The sequence below is a fragment of the Kogia breviceps genome, chromosome 5 (genome assembly GCF_026419965.1).
Source record: "Kogia breviceps isolate mKogBre1 chromosome 5, mKogBre1 haplotype 1, whole genome shotgun sequence".
Taxonomy (NCBI): domain Eukaryota; kingdom Metazoa; phylum Chordata; class Mammalia; order Artiodactyla; family Physeteridae; genus Kogia; species Kogia breviceps.
Genome location: NC_081314.1, coordinates 93,359,485 through 93,383,041, shown reverse-complemented (window position 1 = coordinate 93,383,041; position 23,557 = coordinate 93,359,485).

Sequence of the window (23,557 nt, the reverse complement as noted above, 5' to 3'; positions counted from 1 at the left end):
TTGAAATATTTTCTCTTTGTATGCAGATTTTACCTAGTTGAGATCAATGTGAGTGTGTGTATTGGGTTGGCCAAAAAGTCATTCAGGTTTTTTGTAAGATGTTACAGAAAAACCCAAACAAATTTTTGGCCAACCCAATATGTATCCTTAACATATCTGTTGTCCCAGCTTTTCATTATAACATTATAACATAATTCTACTTAGGACACAAAAGTGTCTTAATAAGTCATTATGATTCATATGTACCCATTTAATTGATACATCTAGAGATAGTAACAAATTCTATTTAATTGTTAGAGCTACCCATTCCTCTTCCAGCAGGAGAGCCTCTAACCTCAGATATTTTATAAATTGTGTATAAAATGTGTATTCAGATCTCTCTCATGATATAGCCATGATTAAAATGTATCTACATCAATGATTCCCTTTTTCTCACTGTATGTTCACAGCTGGAGGGAGCTTATAACCATAGCCTCCTCTCTTTTTCCCCCATAAATCTGACTTTAAAGTGCTCCTTTTTCATTTGACAATAGTAGTTGTGTATTTCAAAGATGTTATAGTGGAACTACAAAGCTAAACTCAGAAATATTCTGTTTTTAACATGCAGCTTCCTTTTGTAATTCATTTTTTTATTTTGAAAATGTCACAACTTATATACATATGGGAAAATATTTGATATGATTTCTCCCTCTGTTGAAATTCAACAACTTATATTGTTACAGATTGGAATAATATGTCAGGAACTGATGACATAAATCTGAGTCTATTAGTTTTGCTAACAACTCAACCTGATTGCCAAGTCTTCAGAGCTGGTAATACTGATGATGAGGAAACCAAACACTCCACAATGCAGATCTCTCATCTGAGGGTAAACATGTAAGAAGCAAAAATACTACATTATACTTTAACTTAAAATTCATTCATCATCTATACGATAGGCTCTAGGTTACAGTTCCCTTGACCTTGGGGACCTCACTGTTGAATGGGCATGTCAGATATGTCAAGAAATGATTGTAATGCAATAGTAAGTCATATAAGAGTTTTCCAAAGAGTATAATGGAAGCAGGTGTAAACTCCTTCCCTTATGATTAGTAATCTCAGATGACACATAACAGAAGGAAGACGTTTAGTGATTTGAGGGCCTATCTGTTAATCTCTGAGATCCTTGACCAATCTTCAGGCAAAGTTGTTTTCTTTTCTTCTCTCTGTTTTGACCCACCAGCTGTCCCTTCAGCTAATCTTATAAGAACGTTAGGGGGAGAGTGGAGTTTGAAGAGGGGGAGAGTGGAGATCAGAAAAAAATGCACACATTCTCTAAACCATCCTCTCTTTCAAAAGAGACAGGTACTTGGACATTTCAACAGGATATAACAAAATCTATACACTAACAATTTCTTTGTCATCTGAGAAGGGCATTTCAGTTCAAGTCCATTTGCTGCTAAGAATTCGTTCAGAAAGCAAAAATGTAAACCAGTATTTCTTGGGTGATGTCGTATTTTCAGTGAAAATGTGATATGCGTATGTTTTTTATCCCCCCCAAAAAAGTCATTATGACTTTTCAACCTAAAATGAATGGAGACTTTACTCTTTAGAGACAAAAATAAACAACAGATTAAATGAGGGAAAAAGAAAGGAAGGAAGGAAGGAAGGATCCAGGAAGGAAGGAAGGAAGGAAGGAAGGAAGGAAAGAAAGAAAATCCTACTCCTTTGGGAGAAAAGATATTAAGAATCGTAGTGGTTTTTCTTTCCATTCTATGTCAGTTCAAGCATATCCAACCAGAGATTAAAGATCTATCCTGACAATATATTCAAAAGGAGATAATGAAGCAAAGAACTGAGAGATACAACTTTGAATTACATTATCGAGTCTATTAATGGATTTTACTTACTAACTAGCTTCTGCAGTTCCAATATTTCTACTGAGTTATTTATTTACATGGAAACTTTTTCATATAATAGAGCTTCATATAGAAGAAATACAGAAGAATAATATAGAAGAAATAAACATATAAAATCATAAATAATCTCAGTAGTTGGAAGTGTCATGGAGAAAATAAATCAGGATAATATGATAGGAAGTGATTTAGGTTTTATTGAAAGTCTCTCTATGGCACTGACATAAAATTTGAGCCTTAAATGAGAGAGAAATATTCATGTGACTAGAAAGAGTTTTTCATGTAGAGACAGCCAATGCAGAGAACCTGAGGAAAGTCCTTACAAGTCATTCATAACCTGATTTGGAATAGCATAACCTGATTTACATTTTTTAAAAAGATCACTGTCTACTCTCTAGGAAACTAATTATCAAAGGACAATAGCTGAAGATGTGAGATCAGGAAAAGAGCTGTTGCATTGGTCAACATGAAAAGTGAGGGTGGTGTAAACTAAAGTGTTGATAGTAGAGGTGGAGAGAAGCAATAGTTGTCAGGGTATATTTGGAGAATTACTAGAAAGTAGAGTTGTTCAGAAATACAAATGCATTGTTTATGGGGTCAAAGGAGTAGAGGAATCAAGCATAATCTGTATTTGGAGACTTGAACCACTAGACAGAATCTGGTGTAATTTGCTGAGATGGGAAATTCTGGGGAAGAAACAGGTGAGAAGAGATGGGGGAGAGGATTAGTTAAGGGTAATCAAGAATTCTGTTGCAAACATGTTAAATTTGAAATGCCTATACAATACTCAAGTAGAGATGCTATGTAGGGGGTTATATATACATTTTGTGACCTAAGGGAAAAGCTACACTGAGCATAACATTTTGAGTATCATAAGCATAAAAATGAATTTTAAAGCCAGAGCTTGAAGAATATCACTTTGTGTCACTTTGAGAGAGAATGTGTAGATAGAAGAGAAAAAGGCCCTGGGATCCTCCAAAAGGTAAAAGCTGAGAAGAATGAAAAGATTCAGGAAATGATCCTGAGGAATACTAGCACACAGGGTAGGAGGAAGACAGACACTCATGCCATGGAAGCCTAGTAAAGTGTTTCAAAGTGAAGGAGAGCAGTTTATACACACCGGCAATGTTGCCAAGAGAATGAGTAAGATGAAGACAGAGACATGACCAATAAAATTGGTAACATGGAGATCATTGGTTACTTGGAGAAGAGCAGTTTCAGAGGTACAGTAGAGAAGGAAGCTGGGTGAGAGGGAACAGAGGTAGGACTAGAAGGTGAAGAAGTAGTGAAAGAAATGAGAGGCGAAGATAGTAGAGGAAGAATAGGGATGACTATTTTTAAGTTTGTAATGAGTTTGTGATGATTAATGGAAAAATGATTTGCAACAGTGAGGTGAATGTGAGATAAAAGGGAGGTTTGTTTTTTATTATGTTGGACCACTTTTTGCACATCGATAGGAATGATTCACAGAAAGGAGTTACGGAGAAATAAGATGCAGATTGTGGTGGCAGGAACTGCAAGAGCCAAGCCCTTAAAAAAGTTACAGGGAATGAGATACAAGAGAAAATAGAGAGAGTAGAGTAGGTCTTCAATACAACCTATGATTTTTAATTGATAAGAGTAAAGAAATAGAATACAGATATAGATAAAAGTAACTTAGGAGATTTGTAGGCAAGATGAGGGAATTCCAGTCTAAATGGTCAATGACAGTGATGTAATAGGTGTGACTATTTGCTGTGTGTGTGTGTGTTTAGGTATAAAGAGCGGAAGTTTGATGAGAAAGAAAGAGAATAGTAAATTAGTTATCTTGAGATTAGAGCAAATATAGGATGGAAAAATCTCATCAAACCTCAGATTTAATTTACAAATTGATTTAAATATAGGACTTATGAAGATAAAACAGGATCAAGTATGTAAAGTCCTTGGATACAGTGTCTGAGATAAAATAGAAGCTCTAAAATGATAACTTTATTACCCATACATTTTGTAGCCCCGGCCTTTTGATTAATTATTAGAAAAAGATAATTAGAGAAAATTACCAAAAATGGGAAGAAAGGGTAAATGAATATTCCTCTAAGTTCTTTTTTTAAAGTTATTGAAGTATAATTAACATAGAAAAAACTTTACATTTAAAGCATACACTTTGATAAATTATATATATATGTATGTATATATACACATATATATATATAATCTGTAAAACCATTACCACAGTCAGTCAAGGTAGTGAACATAAGTATCATCATCAAAATATTCTCTGTGCCCCTTTGTAAACCATCCCACCTGCTCCTCTCTACCCCCCATCTCAAGAGAACCATGGGTTCTATCAATAAAATTACTAGAATTTAATATAATTGGAATCATATAGTAGGCATTCTCTTTTAATCTGGCTTCTTTCACTCAGTGTAATTACTTGAGATTTTTTATGTTGTATGGATTGATAGTTTCTTCTTTTATTGCTGAGTAGTATACCACGGTTTTTCCATTCACCTGAAATGATCTCACCTGAGACTGGGTTGTTTCCAGTTTGGGGCTGTTATAAAGAAAGTTTTTATGAACATCTGCCTACAAGACTTCATATGGGCATATGCTTTCATTTCTTTTGGATCAATACTTAAGACTAAAATAGCTGGGTCCTATCGTAGGTGTATGTTTAACTTTTTAAGAAACTGTTGAACTGTTTTTCCAAAGGGTTTGTACCATTTTACATTTTTGCCAGCAGTGTTTGAGAGTTCCTGTTGTTCTACATCCTCACCAGTATTTGGAATACTCAGTATTTTTCATTTTAGACATTCCAATAGGTGTGAAATGGTTTCCACCTGTGATTTTAATTTTCATGTCCCCAGTAACTACTAGTGTCGAACATTTTTTCACGTTTATTTGTCATCAATGTATCTTCTTTGGTAAAGTTCAAATATTTCCCTCATTTAAAAAAATTGGGTTGTTTGTTTTCTTATTGATTTTTGAGAGTTCTTTACATGTTCTGGATACAACTCCTTCATCATATGATGATCTGCATGTATTTATCCCCTGTCTGTGGTTTGTCTTTTCATTGTCTTCAGTGTCTTTTGAAGAGCAGAAATTCTTAAATTTGATGAAGTTCGATTTATCTTTCTTTTCTTTTATGGATCATACTTTGCCATGGAATCTAAAAAATAATTTCCCTAATTCCAGTTCATAAAACTTATATCCTGGGCCTCCCTGGTAGTGCAGTGGTTGGGAGTCTGCCTGCCAGTGCAGGGGACTCGGCTTTGAGCCTTGGTCCGGGAGGATCCCACATGCTGCGGAGCGACTAAGCCCTTGCACCACAGCTGCTGAGCCTGCGAGCCACAGCTGCTGAGGCCCGCGTGCCTGGAGCCTGTGCTCTGCGGCAGGGGAGGCCACCACAATGAGGGGCCCCTGTGGCAGGGAGTGTCCCCCACTTGCTGCAGCTGGAGGGGGCCCACGTGCAGCAGCGGGGACCCAACGCAGCCAAAAGTAAGTTTATTTTAAAAACGTATAAAAATTATTTTGAAAAAGTTCTATATTTTTTCTAGAAGTTTTATAGTTTGGGAATCCCCTCTCCTATTTATTGAATCAAGAAATGCAAGTCACATCAATACAATTTAAATATTTAGCAGTGGAAATCACAACAATAGTACATTGAATCCGCCCAATGGGCAATATTGAAAGGTTACTTCAGCTTCTGTTCCCCACTTGGAAGCTTGTCCAAACCCCATCAGTTAAATCCAACATCTCCTCCTGCTCTGGGACAGGGTAGAATGATGACTTTGGCTTGTAGCCAAGAAAGGAGCCGCTCTTTTCCCCAAAGTTCTGCAGCATAACTGGACAGTTGCATATGGTCTTCATTTCTCTCGGTGACAGGCAGATGTTGGTCCCCCCTTCATCATCATCTTCTTTAAAACGACTGTGTTGGGGACAGCAGGGGAGGGAGGAAGGACGTGGAGCAGAGGGAGCAGCTCCATAGCAGGCAGCAAGGCACATTTACTTTGGGATTCCTGTGGTGCAGCTCAACCAACTAACAGCATAATATTTTCACTCCTACCAAAGGTCTGTATGGAAGAACCAAGGTCTTATTGCAGATACCACTTACTTCAGCTTTGGGAACCTCTCGATTCTGCAGCCACAGCCAGATGGCATTCAGTATGGGGCTGAAGGTTTTGCTCCTTTGCCTGAGTCGATTTGATTTGCACTGAGACAGCATTATAAAGGAGTTCAGTTTAATACCTGACTTCTTTTACTCCATTCTCATGATAACATCTTAAGTTTTCACGTGATTTTATCATAAGACCTAAAAGAGTTTTCCAGGTGGTAGAGATAACAACAAGAATTTATCTAGATTCCTTTGAGTCAGTTTCTCTTTCTCCAGGGGGTCACTCTCATGAGCAAACCTGATCTATAATGACGACTCAAACATTATTCAATGCCTCATCCATGGCTCCCTGTGGAACTTTCTGTGTATTAGGGGTATCTCCCCAAGAGGCCCAAAGTACCCATATAGCAGCCAGAATCCACTGGGGAAAACAATTCTCAGACTTTCACTGTCATCCTTGAATGAATCTAAAGTTTGCACATAGGGCTTCCCTGGTGGCGCAGTGGTTGAGAATCCGCCTGCCGATGCAGGGGACACGGGTTCGTGCCCCGGTCTGGGAGGATCCCACATGCTGCGGAGCGGCTGGGCCCGTGAGCCATGGCCGCTGAGCCTGCGCGTCCGGAGCTTGTGCTCCTCAAAGGGAGAGGCCACAACAGTGAGAGGCCCGCGTACCGCAAAAATAAATAAATAAATAAATAAATAAATAAAGTTTGCACATAGACTGCAGAACAGGCTGAACCATAAAATGATGTATTTGTTGTCATTCTTCTTTAACAAACATTTATGAACATCACCCCCTCATCTCCCAATGGAACCAGCCAAGCTGTTAACCTTTTGCCTGTTTGAACCATACTGATCACTAATTTCCCTCCTTTTATCCTAAGTATAGCTGCCCATCTCTGTATCTCTTATCTAAAAAAGGCTAAACCTTCTGTCTACTCAGAATGAATCTGAACACCAGTAACAATGTGTACACCTGAGGTTGACTGTCAAGTTAACAAAGAAGTCACTTGGAGGAGAATTAGGGCACCATTTGGTCAGCGGTTTTTTAATCTAATTCCTGGTACTCAGTTTTCAACCACATCCTCAATCACCCCCTCATTTAGCAGACATTAACATGTTAACATTAACATTGCCTAATACCCATGTAATTTGTTCAATACATTTGTTATTGACTCTATGGTCTTTCCTTAAAATTTGATAACTGGCATATGAAGCTGTCAAATTTCCTTTTTTGGAAAACCATGTCTTTGTCAACATCCCAGCCTTATCACAAAGTTGTCAAGAACTGTGAAGGGTCTGAGATTTTATCCAACTTACAAGCTAACATGTTACCCTGCTATTTTTATAGGTATTGTTAGCTATTTTTCATAGATATTGTTAGAAAGCATGAGATTCATGGGTCAGAGACAAAGGAGAATTTATTGCTTATACCAATAGCAGCATGCAGACTATCAGCATTTTTGTGCCAGTTCCTGAGCCTCAATTGTCACAAGATGATGTGAAGAGTAAGAGGTAACAGCTTCACATGCTGTGCATTGCATTATAGCAGAGGAACCCTGAGCTTAGGGAATCCAAATCTTTGATAATGAGTATTAAACATGACTGCTCTTTGCTCTGGGGGGAGACAAAGCTGTTCACTATATGAATATTTTTGAAAAAATAGCCCATAATAAAAGGGAATTAATACCTTGCTTATGAAATGTGAGAGACCCATTAAGAATTGTTTCCAAACAGTAAAGTGTTCTTTTACCTTGATTGCTTTTTATCACTGGTTTTAAACAATTTGATCATGATATGCCTTGTAGTAATTTTCTTCATATCTCTTGTACTTGGATTTTGTTCAGTTTCTTGATCTATGAGTTTATAGTTTTCACTGAATTCAAAAACTATTTGGTTGTTATTTCTTCAACTCTTTTTTGCTGTCTCCCGTTCTCTTATCATTTGGAGACTCCAGTTCCATATATATTTGGCCATTTGAAGTCTCAACTTTCACAGATGTTTTGCTTGTGTGTTTGTTCTTTTTAGTCTTTTTTAGCTCTGTGTCTCTTTTTAGATAGCTTTTATTACATCTTCAGATTCATGAGTTGTTTTTTTCTGTAATGTGTAATTCAATGTTAATCCCAAATGGTGTATTTTTTATCTCCAACATTGAACTTTTCATCTCTAGAAGTTTTACTGAAGTTTTTGAAATATATATCTTCTATGTCTCTCTAACATTATCAATCTTTCCTCTATTTGCTTTCACACATAGTATATACCTTTAATGACTTTTTAATGTCCCTGCTAATTCTCATATCTATAGTTCTAGATTGGTTTTAATTAATTAATTTGCAATTGAATTTTTTTAAAAAAATTAAGACTATGTTTTAGAGCAGTTTAAGGTTCACAGCATAATTGAGGGGAAGGTACAGAGATTTCCCATGTATCTCCAGCTCTCACACATGCATAGTCTCCCCCATTATCAATACCCTCTACCAAAGTGCCATATTTGTTATAACTGATGAACTTACATTGACACATCATAATCACTCAAAGTCCATAGTTTTCCTTATGGTTCATTCCTAGAGTTGTACATTCTATGGGTTTGTACAAATGTATAATGGCATGTGTCCACCATTATGGTATCATACAGAGTATGTCACTATCCTAAAAATCCTTTGTGCTCTGCCTATTCATCCCACCTCTAGCCCCTGCCCCTGTAAATCACTGATCTTTTTGTTGTCTCCATAGTTTTAACTTATCCAGAGTGTCATATAGTTAGAATCATACAATATGTTGATTGGCTTATTTCATTTAGTAATAGGCATTTAAGATTTCTCCATGTGTTTCTATGGCTCATTTAAGTTTAGCACTGAATAATAGTCCATTGTCTGGATATTCCATAGCTTATATACCCATTCATCTGCTGAAGGTTATTTTGGTTGCTTTCAAGTTTTGTCAATTACAAATAAAGTTGCTGTAAATATCCATATTTAGGTTTTTGTGTTAACAAAATTTTTGAGTTCATATGGGTAAATACTAAGTAGTATGATTGCTGGATCCTATGGTAAGTGTATGTTTAGTTTTGTAAGTAACCATCAAATCACCTTCCAAAGAGATTGTACCATTTTTCATTCCCGCCAGCAATGAATAAGCATTCCTATTGCTCCACATCTTATCAACATTTAGTATCCTCAGTGTTCTGGATTTTGGCCATTCTTTATAGTGCTTTCTTGTTTAAATTTGCATTTTCCCGATGACATATGATGTGGAGAGTCTCCATTCGTATACTTATCTGCCATCTACAGATCTTCTTCTATGAGATATCTGTTAAGGTCTTTGTTCCATTTTTTAATCATGTTATTTATTTTCTTACTGTTGAGTTTTAAGAGTTCTTTGTACATTTTGGATTGACAATCCTTTATCAGATGTGCTTTTTTTTTTTTTTCTTTTTTTTTTTTTATCAGATGTGCTTTTTGCAAATACTTTTTTCTCAGTCTGTGACTGCTTCTTCTTATTCTCTTGACTCTGTCTTTCACATACCAGAAATTTTTAATTTTAATAAAGTCCAGCTTATCAATTATTTCTTTCATGGGTCATATCTCTGGTGCCTAAGAATTATAACTGCCTTCTCCTTCAGACTTCTAGCTTCATCGCCTCAAATAAGGGAGACCGTGGACTTTGCCTGGAATCTTTCTTACTCTGGTATACCCTGGAAACTGTCTCCAGAGAGTTAGCTAAGGAAATTGTGGGGTTCACCTTCCTTGTTTCTCATCTCTCAGAGATCACTGGATTTCATTTCTTTATGTCCAATATCTTCAGAATTATTGCTTCAGAGATTTGGGGGGTTGTTTTTCAGTGGAAGGGTAAATCTGGCTTCTGTTAATCCATTTTGATCATAACTGATGTCAGTAGTTTTGATCTTTAATTTGAATAAGATGCTTCTCTTCCCATTAACTCATATTTGGGTTCTATTAGCATTAAAATGCAATTTCTTGTGGCTAGGAGCCAATCATTTCTTTGAATCTACTTTCTCATATATATGTATATATGACATATAGAGAATACATATAGAATACATGTAAGAGATTGGAACTCTGGTATCTTGGAGAAAGAAGTTATTGAGAGCTTCTATTCCACTCCCCATGTTTGGAAAACTGAGACTGGAATAATTAAGGAAGTTAGCCTATGGCTACCTAATTGATGGTAGTATGAAACTAGAACCTGTATCTTGCAACTACAGGTATACTGTATTTCATTACTTAAATCCTATAAGAAATGTTTTAGAAGTGAATTTCCTGGAATTCCAGCCCTATTCATGGCCAGGCAAGTCTCCATCCTGTAGTTTCTTGATTTCATCCTTCTAGCTCTATGTGCATTTGCCATCTGTCAAGTACTTGAGACTTCAATGAATTGACTAACATGTGCTTACAGAACACAGAAGAACAAATCACTATTAATAAGTCAAAGTTTGAATGTTAATACCTGCCAGTCAGTGCTATTGTGAGATTTAGTTATGGTTTGTAAAACAGTTTGTCATCGGCAGCTGAAAATCAATTGAGAAAGTTAGTGTTACAGTGATTACAGGGGAACTTCATAAATACAGCCATATCCTTAAAACATAAATCGCAATTTTATCTATTTAAAAACATACAGTTAATGCCTCACTGGTATATTATGGCAGCATTTGAACTCTCATTTAAGTATTTTAAATAATTGAGCATTAGATAACAATAAAAACAAAATAGCAGTTTCATGGTGTTGCTGATGCCAACAAGGTCTTAACTCAGGGTTTTGCTCCTTATGAAAGCGTGCCTTTCCTCCTCTTCTCAGCATTTGCCAGTAAAATGTTCTTAATAACTAATGTAAATCCCACCGTCCATAATACTAAATTGCTATCACACAGATTCTACCATTCTTAGGGGAAGCTAACATTATCAACTTCTACTGGTGTCTGTTAAAGTGTTCTGGCTTTCCAGACCCTGTAAGATTTGCTATTCATTTGTAGATCATAACTTTTTATAATGCCAAACTTGGCTGTCTCTGCATTGACATTGGGGATATTTGTTGAGATGGTGTGGAAAATATGTTAGAGAAAGAGAGATAATGAAGCCATCTATTAAGCCAGATGATGAATTTTCAGTCATTGAACCATTCTTTTGTTTCAAGAACAACAGTTTCAGGATCACTCTAAATGTATGGCAACTCAGCAAGATGTTATATGGAATTGTCTTGAAACCTCTGGGCTTCAAGCAGATTTAAGATGAGGTCCTTTACAAATGTAAAGGCTGGGAAAATAAGAAATTATTATTGACTCTTTAAAAAAAAGAAATATTTTATGTTCATGATATGATGCTTAAAATTAACCTTGTAATGCAGAGATTTTAAAAAATTATGAAATTTCTAACCATAATTGCATAACTTTGTTAGCTGCAAAACTATTCATATAACTAAAGTTTATGATGCTGACTTTCTTTTTTCATTTCCTCTTCTCTGATCTTTGATGATATTCCTTCCTCAGAGAATGAATATTAAAAAATAAAATACAAGGTTTTTACCCAGTGTAGTAACTGGGTTCTTCACAGATTATTTTTCTCATCACTTGGGAGTATGTTCTCATTTCTTCATCTTTACTACTTCTATTTAAGTTTGCTTTTTCATTTCTTTTTCTTTTTCTTTTTTTTTTTTTTTTTTTTTTTGCTGCATTGGGTCTTTGTTGCTGTACGCAGGCTTTCTCTAGTTGCGGCGATCGGGGGCTACTCTTCGTTGTGGTGTGTGGGCTTCTCATTGTGGTGGCTTCTCTTGTTGCAGAGCCCAGGCTCTAGGTGCGTGGGCTTCAGTAGTTGTGGAGTGCAGGCTCAGTAGTTGTGGCTCACGGGCTCTAGGCTCACTGGCTTCTGTAGTTGTGGCACATGAGCTTACTTGCTCTGCGACATGTGGGGTCTTCCCAGACCAGGGATCGAACCCATGTCTCCTGCATTGGCAGGCAGATTCTTAACCACTGTGCCACGAGGGAAGTTCTCTCTTTCATTTCTATTTGCACTACTTCTCTCTCAAAAATGGTGTAGAATGAGATCTCACTGTCATAATTTTCTGGAAGGTGAAAAAGGGGAAAAAGTAATAGGAAAGTCCATATCAATTAATTAAATAGAACATTGCTTTTTGTATTTTAATTATAACAATGATATAGTAGTTTTCAAGCATCGTGTAAAATGTACCTTGTAGCTGCCAAAAAAGCTAATAAAATATGAAGCTGTCTTAACAGAATAGAAATACAAAGTCTTAAAAAATAGGAGTTCCTTTTCCTTATGCGAGTCATACCTTGGAGCACTGTATTCAGTTCTGAAAGTTACACTTAGATAAAATTGACAAGTTGGAATGAAGTCAGAAAATAGTAACCAGACTATGATGGCATTAAAACTAGACCACATAAACAGTAGTTGGAGTCAGGGGGTGGGGGTATGTGTGCACAATTTTAAGAGTCACCTTTGTACATCTGAAGCACTTTCATTAGAATTTGATCTATGTGTATGATTTTTCATGTCAGATGTAGGGGAAAATGTAAAAGTGGCAGGAAGGCAGAGTCTGCTCAACAAGAAGGGAAATTTTTTCAAAATGATCAGACTACTGAAACTGGAAATCAGTATTCCAACAGTGCACGTGTCCTGAGATGTGAGGAACATGCTATCAATAAGGTTCAAGGTTCTACTCAAGAATTTTACTAGATGATTTCTCAATCATTTCCAACTACAAGTAAGTCTATGACTTTTATTTGTCTTAAGCATTGTTGGTACTTTCCCAAATAGAGACTCATTTGACCTAGTAAAATTTCCAGATTAGCTAAAAATTAGGTTTGGTAGAGGAGAAATCTCTACAATATTGATTGCAAACTTGGGAGGTTGTGATGGATCTGTCATGCATTGTTCCCAGCTATCAACCTCTTTGAAAATTGCCTTTAATAAAAGAGATATACGTTGTCCAAGATCATGCTGCCCCCTCACCCAAAAAAACTATGACTAAATTGGGGTTGCAAATACCCAGCCCTCTTGCCTCACCTCAGGACAACCCTAAAATGTCATTCTGGCTTCAGATTTCCTTGCAAAGTGAACTAAAGTTGTATTTTGGCTGTGCTATAACCTACATTCACAAGTTGCCAGAACTTCTTTCTTGCCTTTACCCTAAAAATATTGATCCTTAGTGCACTTACTAATGAAAATTCCTGCAAGCTGTTCTCCATCTCAGAGTCTGCTTTCTGGATAGATTTGAGAAGAAAGAAGCTGTGATTAGATTTTAGAGCTAGATTATCTACTCTCCTGGTAATAAGGACCCTATCGATGGTGGTGTGTGAATTTATAGTACAAGGTAGCTATGCAACTATAAAACATACGATGAGGACATCTGGGATTGATGCACTTGAAAATCTTGGCTCCCTAAATCCAGTGAATCCTGTGAGCCTGACAAGGTGAATTACTCTTTCTGGTTAAGGTCAGTGTTTCACCCTTTCCAGAAAACATTTGGCTGTCCCCACAAGATAACTCTTGCCCTCTCAAGAACTTCCTTAATTTTCCTTCCTGACCTTTAGACCAACTAGTAGATCAAATCACCATGTAACAAGTCCAGAGATGTCCTGGGCTTCCTGAGAGAGGAAAGAGATAATACCATGAAAGAACCATAGTTCTTAGAATATATTTAATGGTAGAATTCAGGAGGAAATAGATAGAGGTAGATTTTGCAGTGTTGGATATTGGATGTTGGTTCTGCATCCAGAAGAACATCTCATTGGTCCACTATATTGATGGCATTATACTAATCAGACAAGATAAACAACAAATAGCAAGTACGTTGGAGTCCTTGGGAAGACCCATGAACTTCAGGGGGTAAGATATAAACTATAAAAAGTTAAGACAATTTTATTATGATTAATAAAATTTTTAGGGATCCAGTGGTTTGTGGCATTCCAAGAAATACCAATTCCAAGAAAGACCAATTAATGCATCTCATACCTCTTACCACAAAGGAGGAAGTTCCATGTCTGGTGGGTCATATCTGGAGAGTCTTAGGCATTATGCAGAGTGATATGAAAAGCTGCAAAATTTGAGAAACACACAGAGCAGGAAAAGGCTTTGTAGCAGATCTAGATTTCCAGATTTTGGTGTAAGAGGCCCTAATGTTTGGATCATTTAATCTGACAGACCCTATGGTCTTAAGTATATCTGTGATAAGAAAAGATGCTATGTAAGGTTTATGTAAAGCTTAGTGAGAAAATTACAATGAAGTCCCCTGGGGTTCTGGAGTAAGGCTATACCATCTGCAAAGACTTAAACATCTTTTAAATAATAGTTCCTGGGGTGATACTAGCCATGCTAGAGATGCATTATAAGATACCAAATGACATATAGCCAGAAATGCCCCACCAAATCCGGATTCTGTCAAACACACTATTTGAGGGCTTATGGCAAAGGCAAAGATAGAAACAGGGAGTCCAGTTAGGAAGCAATTATAACTCATGGAGGTGGAACTGGTGGTGGTGAGCAGTGCTCAGATTCTGGATCTATCTTGAAGGTAGAGTTGACACCATTTGTTGTTGGATTGGACATGGAATGTGATGGAAAACAGAGGGACCAGGAATGACTAGAAACTTGGAGCCTGAGAAAAAGGGGGAAAATGGTTGGCCACTGAGATGTCAAAGATTATGAAAGGAGGTTTTCAAAAGACCAGGGCCAGGGTGAGGTGAAGTTATTCAAAGCTCAGTTTTGGACATGTTAAATTTGAGATACATCTTAGACATTCAAGTAGAGATGTCAAATAGGCAGTTAACGTACAAGTCTAGATTCCAGGGGAGAGGTCCAAGCTGGAGAAATACATTTGGGAATTATTAGCATATAGATGATATTTAAAGCCATGAGTCTATATGAGATCATTAAAGGAGGATATGTAGATGGAAAAGAGGGTCAATGACTGAATGCTGGAACACTCTTACATTTGGAAGTCAGGGAGAAGAGGGAGAGCCAGCAATAGAACTAAGATAACATAGGCAGAGATGAGAGGAATACAACCAGGCAAATGTTTTCTCTTGAAATCAAAGGAAGGAACGTGTTTTGAAGAGTGATGAACACCATGCCATACATAGCTACTAACTAAGATGACCTTATCTCATTGTTCTGTTTCTTCAAATCTGCTTTACTTTGGTATTTTCTGCTTCCATTCTTTCTAATTAGGTCCCAGTATTTCCCTCTTTCCATCAGTCCCTGTGTCTTTGTCCACTCCTTTTTCCTCATAACAGTAACTCTTCAAATAACAGTAATGAGTTCTTGGCAACTCACACCCTATGAGGTAGAAAAGACATTTTTCTAGTTTATAAACACAAGCATAACTGCTGACACAACTTGGACTCTGACCTTGTATGTCCTCCAAAGAATTCACAGTTCTTTTTAGACATTACCTCATTATTCCCAAGATAAACTATAAGTACATAAACTATAAGACATTAAAATTTATTTGGAAGCACATGTGAAGAATTGCCTAAAATAGTCCATGCAGAACATTTAAACTAAATAAAATAAATTTATCTGTAGATAAGATCTTATTTTTCTCATAAGTTCTTATAAGTAAATATTCTTGGAAATCACATAGAATGGAGCATTGAAATACAAGTTCAGATAACACAAGGAGAAAAAGATCCAAAATGTTGTGCCTGATTTAAATAGGCACAATAGGGACTTCTCTGGTGGTCCAGTGGTTGGGACTTCACCTTCCAATGCAGGAGGTGCGGGTTTGATCCCTGGTCAGGGAACTGATTCCACATGCCTCGAGGCCAAAGAACCAAAACATAAAAGAGAAGTAATATTGTAACAAATTTAATAAAGACTTTAAAAATGTTCCACATCAAAAAAAAATTTAAATAGACACAATATCATATCATTAACATAATTATCAACTTCATTATCACCATTATATGAGAAATTTTTATCAGTGTCAGCACTGTGCTAAGCACTTTAAATTATTATTTTAATTGTCATAGCCACTCTATAAGGACTAGAGTTATCTATCTTAAGATGAAGAGCTGTAGGCTTAGAGACTTTAAGAAAGTTGCCCAAGGTCACACAGATAAAAGTGATGGGCATAAAATGTGTGACTATAAAATATAATAATAATAATAATGGTGATACTTAAATCTTGGTTTTAAAGCAATAACTAAGATTATTACCAATAGTAACATGGAAGCTGAATGAGAAATCTAAAGGATATCTTAAGCATAGGGAACAGGAAACAGAACCCAACAAAAATTATCAAAATTAAAAGTTGGTTCTTTGGAAAAAAACTATAAAATTGATAAATGTCTAGCAAGACTAAGCAAGGTAATAAATTAGATAAAATATCTATATTTCTATTTTATCTATCTATCTATCTATCTAAACTAATATATATTTTAAAAGGAAAATTGGCCCAGGGTAAGAAAAGAAAATTAAAGACCAATTTCAGTTGTTAAAATAGATGCAAAAATTCTACCAAAATAAAGATAAAATTAGTAAAATAAGTGATAATTAATTATTCATATTTGAATTAATGCCTTGAATTCATGATGCTTGAGTCATTTTCACCCTGTTTTCATATTACTCAAAACAGTCTTCTTGCCTGTTTCTTACTTCTAAGTAATATTTTGCTTTGGTTTTGTTTGGTTGGTTATTCCTTTGTTGAAAGCAGTTTACAGACAGTATTTTTTACGTCAATGGCAAACCACAGAATGATGTTGAGCAAGAGAGTGACTTGACCACGTTTGAGCTTTACCAGCGTTATGCTGTCCTTGCTATATACTTGGTATGTAGGATGTATTACACTAGAAGTAAACATAGAGGGAACCACCTGGAATGCTCTTACTATATACATGGATGGCTATAGTGTATGTGATTCAGCTGAAATAAGGTGAAATGTAGATTTAACTGTTTAGTTAAGATTAAAGCTCTCCTCTATAGTACAGATGTTTAAGCACCTATAAAAATAAATGTAATGCCCCAAATTAGAGAAATTGATTAAGCCAATAGTATTAATATTTTTGTGTTATAGAGCAATATTATTGTGCTTAAAATTATTAGATATAATTACTAGGTGAGCACAGATACACAAGTACAAAATAAAGACTGAAGATTTTTTCTATATGATAATAACGAGTTGTAAGATATTATGTTAAAAGATACCCTAAAAAACAAATTTTATATCTATATAAATATTAGAAAGATATAAGAAAATATTAAATTTAAAGTAATAAAAGTAGGGTTTTTAATAAAATAAAATTTAAAAGAAAGTACAAACCTTATATAAATAAAAGGACACAATTTTATTCAAGGACAAAAATATTTTAATAAGCAGAGACAAGCAAAGATTTTTTTTTTTTTAAAGAAGATGTTGGGGGTAGGATTTTATTAATTAATTTATTTATTTTTGCTGTGTTGGGTCTTCATTTCTGTGCGAGGACTTTCTCTAGTTGTGGCAAGCGGGGGCCACTCTTCATTGCGGTGCGCGGGCCTCTCACTATCGCGGCCTCTCTTGTTGCGGAGCACAGGCTCCAGACGCGCAGAGCTCAGTAGTTGTGGTTCACAGGCCTAGTTGCTCCGCGGCATGTGGGATCCTCCCAGAGCAGGGCTCGAACCCGTGTCCCCTGAATTGGCAGGCAGATTCTCAACCACTGTGCCACCAGGGAAACCCAAGCAAAGATTTTTGATACAAAATTTTCCTTAAGAATGGGATTTTGGGGCTTCCCTGGTGGCGCAGTAGGTGAGAATCTGCCTGGCGATGCATGGGACACGGGTTCGTGCCCCGGTCCGGGAAGATCCCACATGACGTGGAGCGGCTGGGCCCGTGAGCCATGGCCGCTGAGCCTGCGCGTCCGGAGCCTGTGCTCCGCAACGGGAGAAGCCACAGCAGTGAGAGGCCCGAGTACCACAAAAAAAATAAATAAAAGAATGGGATCTTTGATACTTTATGCATATTTGTTCTATCATATATCAGTATTATTTCAAATTGTTCCTGCAGGGAAATCTTTGCTCTTTATTTGAAGGAAACATTAACTATAAAATTGTGATGGAAAATCCTGAAAAAAAAAAAATAAAGAATGGGATGTTTGTGTTGGTAGCAGCAGAAACAACTGAACTTTTTATGTAAAAAAGTCATTTAATTTTTAAAAATAAATATTATATTTATAATTCAAAAGAGTTAAATTCAAGTATTCACTTTTTGAAACAGTTATCTGTGTGTTTTTCCAGTAGTATCTAAATTATGTATTTATTATTAAAAATAGATTATTTTGTTTTGATCATTGCCATGGTCATTAATAATTTAGTTAACTAATAGAACAGAAGGTGACTCAAGTCTTGTATGATGCGTGGAACAGAATGGTTAAAAACGTGGGCTTTGAAGTCAGATAAGTCTGTGTTCAAATACTTGCAGTTCCATTAACGAGCTGAATGTCCTTGGTAATGTTGTAGGTCGAAATGTGTCCCCCCCCTCCCAAAATATTATGTTGAAGTCCTAACTTCTGGTACATATGAATGTGACCTTTTTTGAAAACCAGCTCTGAAGAAGTAATTAAGATGAATTTACTAGGGTGGTCCCTAATGCAATATGACTGATGTCTTTATAAAAAGAGACACAGAGACAGACACACAGAGAGAGTAATGCCAGGTGATGATGGAGGCAGAGATTGGAGTGATGCGTCTACAAGCCAAGGAATACCAAGGATTGCCAGCAACACCAGCCACTTAAGAGAAAGGCATTAAATAGATTCTCCCCTAGAGTCTTCAGCATGGGTCTGCAGACACCTTGATTTCAGACTTGCAGCCTTCAGAACTGTGAGGGAATAAATTTTTTGTTTTAAGCCACCCAGTTTTTGGTCATTTGTCACAGCAACCCTAGGAAACTAATACAGGTAAATAACAACTTATTAAAGATTCAGATTTTCCCCTCCTTCAAATAGACATGATAATTCCCATTAAGGACTTAATTTATCTCTAGTCTGAGCTTCCTCATCTGTAAAATAGGAATGGTAACAGTATCCCCATCATAATGTTAAAAGGATTAAATGAGTGTTATATGTAAAGCACTTACTCCTAAACCCTGAAATAGAAGGAAAGGTTCATAAGTATTTTCCATTTTATTATTAGATTTGATAATTCTTGTAATGTGTTTAATATAGTGCTTAAAAATGGTACTGGTTATATATTACTATTCTGATTAAATAATAAAGATATGTAAAATACTTGCAAGGTGCCACAAACGTAGCAAGCCTTCAAAAAATTTATGCCATTATAATTAATTAGTTTTGTAAATAAAGTAATTAATTTATCCTTTAAGTTATTATTTAATTTTCTGATGAAGCTGTAATTTAATCTAAAATGCTAAAATAAATTGCTTCAAATAGAGTAGTTTATGCTTTGATGAACTCTGAGGTCTGTATGAATTCTGAATTTAAAATGAGGAACAGACAAGTACTCCTAGAAGAAGAGATATACTATTTGAAAAAAATGAATTTGGAATAAAGCAAAAGAGAGCGATTTCCTAATCTCTGTAACTATTGCAATTATGAAGAGAATTGTCCTGTTTTAAGAAAATGAACATTGAAGTATTTATGAGGAAAGGGCATACTATACCTGCAACTTACTTTGAACTAGCTCAGTAAAATATTCTATTTATCTATCATCTATCTATGTCTATCATATATAAATAGAGGTGGATAAAAATGTAGGTAAAATATTAATAATATAGGAAATCTAGGGAAGGTCACACAAGAAATATTAGTACTATTTTTACAATTATTATGTAAATCTAAAATTAAGTAAAAATAAAAGTTAGAAAAAAGAATGTCAAAAAAGAACAAATAGAAAATTAATATAAAATAGAGATGATCTGATTAGCCCCTTAGATCACAAAGTTATTTTGTTTAATGATTTTCCAGCCTTAAAGACTTTTTCATTGTATATAGCAAGTTTCAAATTGGAAAGCAGCCAAATTGACTCTAATTTAAGCTTTGATATTGCAAATGAATCTCTTCATAAGTCATAAATCATCCTGTAAACATATCAATGCATCTAAAAGCCATACCAAAACAATTTCAGGTCCAAAGGATCACTGTGCTATATTGAACAAAAAGTTTAATCAGTCAGTAGATCAAAGCAAGCTTCAGTTATCTTCATATAAACTCAACTACATTTTTTTTTTTTTTTTCCGGTACGCGGGCCTCTCACTGTTGTGGCCTCTCCCGTTGCGGAGCACAGGCTCCGGACGCGCAGGCTCAGCAGCCATGGCTCACGGGCCTAGCCGCTCCGCGGCATGTGGGATCTTCCCAGACAGGGGCACGAACCCTTGTCCCCTGCATCGGCAGACAGACTCTCAACCACTGCGCCACCAGGGAAGCCCTCAACTACATTTTTTAAAATATGTGCTTCAGACTTCATTCATCCACAGAGTAAGTTTTCCATCATTGGTATATATTTGCACCCATTTATTAAAGGTATTTTGTGACCAGTAACTCTGCCTTGTATACAGTGCCACTCATGCAAAGACCTATCATAAGCTGAAGTCAAATCTTCCCAATTTATGCAGCAAGGAACTAGCCTACCTCTGCAGTAACAGTGTATTTAATTGGTGGTGACAATATACAGCAAGTGAGGACCTTTTTCTAAGCAACAGTGAAAGATCTCCATTCAAGTAAATTAATACCCTTAACTGAGTCGTTTGGTAAGAAGTATAAGAAGAATTACAAATTAATTTTAAAATTTATGAACTGTATTAATTATTTATTTCTGAGTATTTTACCACCCCAAAACTTAGTGGCTTAAAACAACCACCGTTTATTTGCTCACGATACTGGGGTTTAGCAACATGGGCAGGGCTCAGCTGGCATAGTTCGTCTCTGCTCCTCATGGTGTCAGCTGGACTCAACCATGCCGTTGTGGTCAGTTGGCAGGTCAACTGGTTGGTCCTGGATGGCTTTACTTACATTGTTGGCAACTGGCTGGGACTGTTGGCCAGAGCATGTGGCAGCTCCAGCAGGCTGCCTCAGGCTTTCTTGTACAGTATCTGATTTCTAAGAGGACAAGAACAGAAGCTGGACATCCTCTTACGTTGCTCTACCATATGTTGGCCAAAGCAAGTCACAAGGCCAACCTGTATTAAAAGGAAGGGAAATAGTCTCCTCCTCTTCGTGGGAGGAATTGCAAAGTCACATTGAAAAATAGCACAGAATAAAGATGAGAGAAATTGTTGTGGCTATCTTTGCAAACAGTCCAGCACATTGATATATAAACACTGAAATTTCTTCTTTCTTTAAAAAATGGGTCTAAGAATAATTTTGCAAATTTTTCAACAAACTATTCCCTCTTCTTCACATTGTTATTGCTTCTAATAGATTCATTTTAAATGCTTCCAAATACTTGTCCTGAATTCAGGCCACTTGTTTTCCTTAAGATTATAGTGACTTTTCCTTAAAACATAATGACCCCTACCTAGCTCCAAGTAATCAGATATTTATCTTCCCGCAGAGAGTAAATGCTGTTGTATGTGGATCTATTCATGGACCATATCTGTACCCGAACATTACTTGTAAAAATCCCAGTGTTGGGCCTTTCTTTCACTAAGTTTTTTAATTGCTATTTCTCTCTAGTCAACTTCTTTTAAAATTGATCTGTTATTGCACATTACCTGGATATTTTAAGTGTAGCCCATTATCTATTATCACTTATTACTTTCAGTGCTCTTTTTGACAGGCATGCTGAAACCAGAGTGGTGGGCTCCTTGAGAACAATTGGGGATAGATGAGTGGCTTTTCTTATTTCATGTATTTTATGGATGGTCTCATTGGTATGTTCCAGGAGTCAGAATCTGGAACGGTCTAAACAACATGTAGCCAGAATAATTAAACTTTACATCCCCAAACTTTATCAAACAAAAACCTTCATAACCGAGATATTAGGAGAGAAACTCTGGAGGTAGAGCAGCAATCTCCGCCAACCTCAGGCACAGGGTGGATTTTCTTCATATCCTCATTTTTGACATGTTGGACTTCAGCAACCACTGTATCACTTATAGCCACAGGCATGAAGTATGTCCTGCTGGAGAACAACTATAAAGCTGATGGCACAAATATGTGGTTTCAGGAAAATAAGTAGTTTTCAAAGATGGATCATTACTTTCCCCCTTCTCATTACCATTCTGCTTCAAATTTCCAAAAATTTTAGGTTTGTCCACTGGAGTAGTTATATTATTTAGGGCACTAGTTGGGCTAATTTAACATTGATTTATACCAAGATAGAATGTTTATTTCACTTTCATATACATGTCTGAGATGTAGGGCAGTCCTGTTCCACGAGCTGGCTCTGAGACGTGGGATACTTCTCTCTTGTGGTTCCATCATTCCGAGTTCTGCTTGGTCTACAATGGCTCGCCGTAACTAAGCTGAGCCCTGGGAGGAGGAAAAGAGGGTGTGGAGGGCAAGTGGCTTCCTTTTAGGGACATGGCCCAGCAGTTGCCTATATCATTTGATATACATGTCACTTGCCAGAATTAAATCATATGATCAATCTGATTCTAAGGAAGGATGAGAATATAGTTCCTACCTGGGTAGCCAAGACCAAGCTATAACTCACTCGGGAAGGTTCTATTACTAAAGAAAACATTGAGACAAATGGATTCTATAGGACAACTAACCATCTCAGCCACATAATTCAAATTAAGTTATGAACACAGGAATTAGTCACGTCCAGGAAACAGTTTGCCATTGCATATCAAAAGCCTTAAATATGTACTCATCAGCACAACAATTATATTGCTAGGAATAGCCCAAGAAAATAACTATGGATATGTGTGAAGATTTTACTGCAATTATAATCATTGCAATATTAATAACGTGAGAGGAAAAAACCTACAGATTTAACAATAAGTGATGGGTTATAGATTATTGAAGAGCAGTATTAAACTGTAGGTTTGCCCACTGGAGTGGTTATATTATTTAGAATATTGGATCAGTTGTTTCCATGGAGATGGAAACAACAATGGATGACATAGAATTTTCCCATGCATTATTGAGTAAAAAAGTTGAGCATAACATAAATGTGGTTTCATTTTATATAATCTTATATATAAATGTATATAATCTTACTGTTAAAATTAAATCAGTATTGATTATCTCTCTAAATGGTCACATTTTCTGCTCTTAGGAATATGGGATACTTCTATAAGAAATAAAATGTTTTTTATCCCTCGTTCTTTTTTTTTTTTTTTTTTTTTTTTTTTGTGGTACACGGCCTCTCACTGCTGTGGCCTCTCCCGTTGCGGAGCACAGGCTCCGGACGCGCAGGCTCAGCGGCCGTGGCTCATGGGCCCAGCCGCCCCGCCACATGTGGGATCTTCCCAGACCCGGGCACGAACCGATGTCCCCTGCATCGGCAAGTGGACTTTCAACCACTGCACCACCAGGGAAGCCCAACCCTCATTCTTTTAATGACAGAAAGTAAATATATTGAAAGGAGATTACTGCAAAACATGGAATTCTAATAGACTATCAATCTCACATTTTATAAAGCAATCCTTTATCTTG